General features: G+C 35.2%; 1 long non-coding RNA gene across 1 annotated transcript; it reads right to left on the bottom strand.

The window, feature by feature from the left end:
* Positions 1 to 1,271: 1,271 nt before the first annotated feature.
* Positions 1,272 to 4,310, bottom strand: LOC145570030 (uncharacterized). The gene is made up of 4 exons (XR_014096372.1): positions 4,005 to 4,310; positions 3,073 to 3,225; positions 2,343 to 2,406; positions 1,272 to 1,664 (listed from the first exon to the last, which is right to left on the bottom strand). It is a non-coding gene; the product is annotated as an uncharacterized LOC145570030 (long non-coding RNA).
* Between the last annotated feature and the right edge of the window lie 3,987 nt (positions 4,311 to 8,297).

The following is an 8,297-nucleotide window of genomic DNA, read 5'->3' as shown; positions in this document are numbered from 1 at the left end:
ATATTTGTTAATTTAAATTGTTTTTGGGGTGAAGTATTGATTTATTTATTCATTGCTTTGCTTAGGGACAAGCAAATGTTTGGCTTGGGGGAGTTTGATAAGTCTATTATATATATATATATATATATTTATTCCCCGTCCCACGGTCATATTTGTGCTTATTTGGGCTCTACGGAGCTATTTTTATTACTAATATACGTTTTCTAGTGTTTTTGTAGAGTTGGTATTATTTTGTAGGAATTTGAAGAATTATGACAATTCCCGAGCTTATTGAGTCACTATGAAAATATTAGAGATGATCGTACCTTATGACGAGTTTTTGAAGCCCAAGGTCGAGCTAATTAAATTTGGTTCGGTGATTAAGGGCTCGGTTTGTTCGGAGTATTAATTTTGTTGCAAGTCCAAGATAAATTAAGAAGAAGAAAATTTCAGCCCAAGTGAAAAAGGCCCAATTCAAAGTTGCTGCTGGGCGTGTGGATTAGCGGGCCCGATCGGGCAGCCCATGGCCCGATCGGGCGAGTGATGATTGTTGTTACCTTGATTCGGTTGGGCCTTGTTGCAAAATAAGCCCAATAGCTTTGTTCTTACGAAGGGCGTGGTTTCTAGAACTTTATCTAGGACTTAGTTATTAGTGGAGTTCTATTGTTAGTGGGATTGATGGCCCATTAGCTTTTCTTATTTAAGGAGTAGTAGTTTTAGTTTTACGGGAGTTTTATTTTCATTAGTTAGTTTTAGTTTTGAGTTTTTAGTTTTTTTTTTAGTTTTAGTTTTTCTTCTCTCTTTATCTCTCTAACTTTTCTCTCTCTCCCTTAATTAAACTCTTAGTATTATTTTCTCTCTTGTTTCTCTCTCTACAACTCTTTGTTTAATCTCAGTTATTTATTTTATTTCTTCTATCATGTCTTGTTTAATTGCTTGGTTTAGTTTATATTTAATTATGTGTGAGTAGTTTAATTTCTAGGGTTTATGCACTAGGCGAAAAAAGCATTTGGCCACCGGTTCAAAACCCCCTTATGCCACCGGTTTTGAACCGGTGGGCATTTGGGGGGTGGCAATACTCGTATAAAAAGCCACCGGTTCAAAACCGGTGGCAAAAACAAGTATTGCCACCGGTTAACCGGTGGCAATAGCACTTCCCGGTTTTTTTTTTAAGGGGCTATTGGCATCGGTTCTTGTTCAAAACCGGTGCCAATAATGGGCAAAAAAAATTAAAAAAAAATTTTTTTTTTTTGCATTTTTTCCACTTAAATTGGTAAATAAACACTAACATATATATAAACTTACATATTTTCATAAATAAATGTTGTAATATTACAATTTTTGTCTAAAAAATTAAAATAAAATAAATGTTGTAATATTACACTAGCAGAACAGCAGCACATAAGGAGCAGCACAGAAGCAGAACACCAGATAAGGAGCAGCACAGAAGCAAAACACCAGATAAGGAGCAGCACAGAAGCAGAACACCAGCAGCAAAGTCGGCATATAGTGCGAGGCAGCAGCAGCAGCAGCCCTGCGAGGCAGCAGCAGCAGCTGCCCTGCGAGGCAGCAGCTGCACCAACAGCCTTGCGAGGCTATGCCCCTTGTAATTTTACCAGATTAAGTATGGAGAATAAATGTACCACTTTCTGAAGTTGGTGAAGGTTTTGGTTCAGGCTTCCCTACTAGCTCGAATGCATAAGATAGAAATGTCAGAAAAGAAAAGGGAAATAGAAAGTCCTCACAACTGTGAAAGATGAGCACTACTAAATTGTAATTATCCATTTTATTATCTTCAAATCATCTAATTATATTTATCATGCTAAATAATGAGCACTACTAAAGATGTTGATTAAATTTCGAAATTAATGAAATTAATAACTTTATGCTCACATAAGAAGTTTTCTGTCAACAACCAAACTAGTAGTGAACATCAAGAGACTATTACAAAATAGTAGGCCAAATTTGCAAATTTTGACAGGTAGATATGTAATGGACTATAATGTGAAATCACCTTTTTAGACCAGTCATACAGATAGCACAACCTCAATATCACCAGATATTATGGGAGAATTAATGCTATTTCAACTCAAAGAACTACAGCTTCCCGCATTATAGCTGATGCAACTACTACACATAAGCAACGAATGAATAACAATGCTAGATACAATCAACATAAAACACTACCACTCCTTACCTATTTACTTCATCATCTTGTAAGTGAGCAAAAGCATATACAATAAATACAATAAATTACATTTCTTTATCCTCCCAATTAAAGAGAGCGCAATATCAACCTAGATTCTAATGCCCAAAACAAAATATTTAATTATGAAAATTAAAAATAATAAAAAGGAATTTACCTTGCAAAGAATCATGTCAAGAAGATCAGCACCAGCTTTTGAATCACAAACATCGTTTTGTTGGCTGTAATCAAAATCAAACCAACCAAAATTCAGCAAAAGAATCCAAAAAAAAAAAAAAAAATTCAGCAAAAAAAAAAACCAAAATTAACTAAACAAAAAATACAAAAAAACACATTTACAAGTAATATACCATGTGCCAAGGAGTTGCTTTAATCTGGGGAAATCTAAAATATATCATGACACAGGCTACACAATCATACGAGCTTCCAATAATCTTATACCTTGATAAAATAATCTGAATTATAGATACTTATATCAGCATGAACTAACTACAAAAACCAAATGATGAACTGAAATCCAACTAAGCTTCTGCATTCTGGCAATAAACCTCAAAATCTTATGGTTCATTTCATATCAAGATCCCTATCGGAAAAGATACACCTTTTAAAAGTTTTTATGCACACAAGAGCATTACAAAATCTCTCTTTAACTTCCTTCTAAACCAAGATCCAAACAAAAAAATACTACAACCCTTTCCAGATAGAAGGAAAATACAAACATTCCCTGTCAAAATATTGCATTTAAATTTAAATAAGAAAGACAACACAACAAATCATCACATTACTATACCATCACAAATAATTATAATATGTAGCACAAATTGAAACTAACAAATGCAAAGTGCAGGGGCCAGGGAGCACAAACTTATAAGACACAAGAAGCATACACAGTTTGATGTTGTTCCGAATGCACTGAAGTAATGTAGAGATGAACTCATTGATACTTGGACTCTTCATTATCTTCCCTTCAATTTCCAATCTCAGCCCCTCAATATAGGTGTAGTGCCAAATTCGTAAATATCCAAATTGATAATTGACACCTGTGTGATTGACATGAGTAGTCAGTCAAGTATTAGTTTATCAAGTATCATGTTAACCTTCCAAGAGACAATATTCGCACTCAGACTCAACACATTATGGTCTTACGAAGAAATCAGAATATTGATAAAAATAGTAAGTTCAAAGGAATCAAAATATATACCCATACCATCAAGTCCATAATGAAAAAATCAGTCAAAATATACCCACCAAATCAAATTAAATGACAACCAATATAATATTCACAATACATCCACAAACCAAACTACTGAAATTTTAAAGATTGAAGTATCAAATACTCAAAAATACTCACAATTCAAATACTCCGTATACCCATAATTCATTTTGTATGTCACAGTTCCAAAAGCTCAAATTAACAAAATCCTAGATCAATCGAAATTATTGAAACAAATTAACAAAACCCTAGATCAATCGCAATAAAACTGAGTTGTGTAATCTGATTTCAAACTCCGAAACTTACTATCAAGTCTGCTAAGGCTACTAAAACCCAATTAAACCCATAATCTAAACTAAGTGAAAACACTTGAATATCAAAATTACAAGAAAAATCAAAAAGGGGGTTCTGGGAATCAGATCGAAAATTACAATAATCATCGAAGTACAGGGACAAAATCAAACTCGAAATCAACCATCACATACAAATTCAAACTCAAAAACAATAAACAAATCACAAAATCCAAAATCAAAACCCAAAAACTCAACGAATTCGAAACCCTAACCCAAATTATACAAAATTAACAAAAAAAAAAGAGGGATGAACCTTGTGAGGAGCAGCGTCACCATTAGAGATCTAGGGATCGTTCTCCAAGTTTTTTAAGGACTTGCTTTGACATCTTCATTAGTGACGAATGCGGTGGTGCGGTGGCTGTGGGATGGTGGTGCGTGCTGCGCTTCTTGTGGATGGTGGTGCGGATGTGGTGGAGGGAGTGCGGAGGTGGTGGATGGTGGTGCGGTGGCTGCTGTGGCGTCGTGGTGGAAGGGAGATGAAGAGGAGTCGTGGTTTTGCTCGAATTTGCAGAGGGGTTTTTTTTTTTAGAGTGAAATACAGAGATTTTCCTGGGAGAGAGAAGAAGTAGTAGAAGAGTCGGGGTTTTTTTTTTTATTCAAATATTGCCACCGGTTCAAAACCGGTGGCCTTAAGCATTTTTGCCACGGGTTCGGTTTGAACCGGTGGCAATAATTGTTCCCATATGCCCGCCCATTTTTTAAACCACCGGTTTACAAAAACCGGTGGCCTTTAAGCGGTGGCATTTTCAATTTTTCTACTAGTGATGGGGATCTAATAAATAATATGAAGGGGTAATTTGTTGTCGGTGATTATCAATGTTAGATTAATTTCCTATTGATTGATTTAATGCTCTGTGACTAGATTAGGCCTATCTTTTATGCATGAGTTTGACAATATTGATTCAAGAATCGAGAGATGAGAATTAATGTTTAGGTCTAGCTTCAATAGGCAAGTTAATTTATAAATGGTTAAGTCAAGATTCGAGAGATGAGATTTAATACCGGTAAATTAATTGTGTGATTGTAATACGTAGCGAGAGCCCTTTACAATCTGGTTAATTGATGCATTGATGATTGACTATTATTGATTATTGGTATTGCATGATAATTTCTTATTGGATTGTTTTAATGTTTTACAATTGCGGCTTGTGAAAGTATAGCAATATTAAATTGATGAATCGAGCAGATGTTAATTTGATATTAAAGGCTATTTTCAATAAGAACTTAGATCTAGTAAATTGCGAGTAGAGCCTGTTAGATCTATGTTGATTAATAAATTGCGAGAGCCTGTTAATCATGTTATTTATTCAATGTCAATGATTGATTACTATGTTTTACCCTGGAGTATTATTTATTGGTGAACCTATGCCCTAGATCCCTTTATATATTGTTCTCTTCCTACTCTTATTCTTTGTAGTTTAGTTTCTTGCTTAATTGTAAATATTGGTTACTTAAATAATTTAGATTATAATAATTAATTAGGAGTAAAAAGACTAGTTTCCCTGTGGAGATCGACCCTACTTCCCTATCTACCTTAGTTAGTGATTTAGGTAATTATTTTTGATTAGGGGATACGACTTTACCCTGTCAGCGCCCAACCCATTCAAATGCGCGCGACACTTGCTGCGGCAGAATGCTTAAAACCATAATCGTATCCCTTTCCTATAAATAGAGGCTTAATACGAGGCTCAAACACACAAATTAACCTAAAACGCTGGCAGGAAACTTGTGAACTTGTGTGCACTACTAGAAAATGGCCAATTTCCGACCGAATTATGCCGACGGACATGATTTTCCGTCGCAAATCCTATCATCAACGACGGATTTAAGTTTGTCGTTAATTTCGGTCGGAAAATAAAGTTTCCGACGGAAAATTCCTCGCAAATTTTCCGACGGAATTAATTTCGGTCGGAAAATATAGTTTCCGACGGAATATTCCGTCGGAAACTATATTTTCCGACGAAATTAATTCCGTCGGAAAATTAATTAGACAAAGTCAAGGGTTTTTGATTTTTGAATTCATTTGCTACGAAAGGAAAAAAAGAGGAAGAGAGAGGAAGAAAGAAAGAAAAGGAGATCCGCCGCCGTCGAAGAGGAAACGTCGCCAGCCGTTCGCCGCAGCCGGAGATCCGCCGCCGCGTTGTTCGAAACGCCCTTCCGTTGGTCGGCCGCCGGTAAGTGTAGGTTTTGTTTTGTTTTGTTTTTTTTTAAATTATAAACACGCCTCCACTCACCACCGTTTGCTGTCAACAGCCACCACTGTGCCGGTCAGAGGTCCCGCGTTGCCCAACCACGCAGTTCTCCGCCGTCGGTAAGTTGTTTTGTGTTTTTTTTTTTTTTTTTAATTTTTTTTTTAAATTTTAGTATGAAAATGCAACCTTTGCTTTGTACAGCCACCACCACCGGGGGTATTAAGTCGGCGCCTTTACAATCAGCCACCACCGCCGGTATCTTTTGCTTTTTATTTTTTTAAAAAAAAAATTCTGGTTATTTATTTATTATTTTAAAAATTTCTGTTTTTTTTTTATGAAACCCTAACCACCACCACCCATTTTGGACAGGTTCCTCCTCCAATATTGTCCTCGCTCCGACCAGAACAACCACCATCTTCACCACCCGCCGTTCTACAGCCGGTAATTGTACATTTATTATATATATATTTTATTTTTTAAAAAATAATTGTACCTTTATTATAAAAATTGACATATTAATTTTTACTTTTTGTAGGATTTGAACATTTACTTGCTTTGAATCTCAATAAATAGTGCATATCTTGAGGTTAGTGACATTATAATTTTAAAAATTCTTAGTTTAGTTTATTTTGTGATAATTTTAAGTTACTTTAGTTTGGTTTATTTTATTATAATAATGGTAGAGATGTTAGTTTAATTTGGCTTATCATAATAATGTAAGACATGACATGTGAAATTGCTTTGATTTAGTATAATAATGTATGACATGATATGTTAGTTTAGGTTGATATTTTATTATAATAATGTACGGGATTATATGTTAGTTTATATTGGTTTTGTTTAGTATAATGATGTATGTTAGCTTAGTTTAATTTGTGATGATTTTATAATGTATGTTAGCTTAGTTTACATATGATTATTTATATTAATTAAATGATGATTATGATATATTTGGTTTACTTATAATTATTAATTTAATTTAATTAATTGTGTTCTTTACTTTATAATGGTTGTGTTATTTGCTTGACATATTTTAAAATGAGCGTGTTATAATGATGGATGTGTTATAATGAATGTGTTATAAAAATGGATGTGTTTTTGGCTTTATATACTTTTGAATGAATCATTTGCATAATCATTTGCCTAGATACCCGTTCAAGGCATACTCATTAGGAGTATGTCTTGAATAGTCCCCGGTTGGGACTGTCCTTAGACGTTTATTCTCACTTAGGTGGTGAATGTATGCCTTGTTATTGATTCTAGGGATTATCCTGCTTTGTCATTTCTCTACAATGTTCTCTGGGTACATATGACGGGTTATCTAATAGCCTTGATCGTGTACTTGGAGAAATTAAGGGAAATGCTGCCGGATTTTCCATAGAATTGAAAACCTGGCATACATTCGCTAGTGAGATTAAATGTCCAAGGATGGGTTAGGTTGGAGTGATAAGGACCTTTGGACATCATTTACAATCTTATTTGCATATTCATAACATTTTTATGGATAATGAATATTTAATACGCATTGTGACTAATGTAATTATACATATTCGTGAGTTGTGTAGAAGTTGTAATCATGAAACGAACAGAACGTAGCTGGATGTATGAAAGGAAGGTTGGACATTCTATTAATCCGGATTTTGTGAAAGGGGTAGATGAATTCCTTAAATACGTGGAAGATCATCCCGAGAGCAGCAACCCGAATGAAGTTAGGTGTCCATGTTTTAAATGTAAGAACAAGCGGCTATGGGATGCGGAAACGGTTAAAATTCATTTGTACCGCAAGGGTTTTGTGCCTAATTACTATGAGTGAATGTGTCATGGGGAAGGGTTTCCGGGATTTCCTGAAGGGCCGTCAAATGAATACCGTGAAATGGTTTTCGATGCTTTTGGTCATAATGAAGATCAAGGGCATTCTGAAGAGGCAGAGGATATGCCTCCAATTTGAGCAGATGCGTAGATTTACAAGCCTGTAAGCTTCATGGAATGAAAAGCCACGACTGTCACGTGTTCATGGAGAGGTTGTTGCCCACTGCTTTGAGGGAATTGCTCCCTACCCATATTTGGAATGCGGTTACAGAGATCAGTCAATTCTTCCGTGATTTGTGTTGTTACACAATCACAGTTAGTGACATGGAGTGATTAGAGAAAAACATAGCTGAAATCCTTTGCAAGCTTGAGAAGGTTTTCCCTCCTGCATTCTTCAACTCTATGGAGCATTTACCTATTCATTTGCCATATGAGGGCAAGTTATGTGGTCCTGTTCAATATAGATGGATGTATCCCTTCGAAAGGTAAATCAAAGTCCCATTAATTTCTTTCATACAAACCCTTCATAGTCATGACCTATTCAC

The sequence above is a fragment of the Chenopodium album genome, chromosome 1, assembly GCF_948465745.1.
Source record: "Chenopodium album chromosome 1, dcCheAlbu1.1, whole genome shotgun sequence".
NCBI classification, from domain to species: Eukaryota; Viridiplantae; Streptophyta; class Magnoliopsida; order Caryophyllales; family Amaranthaceae; genus Chenopodium; species Chenopodium album.
This window is presented reverse-complemented; position numbering and strand designations above follow the sequence as displayed.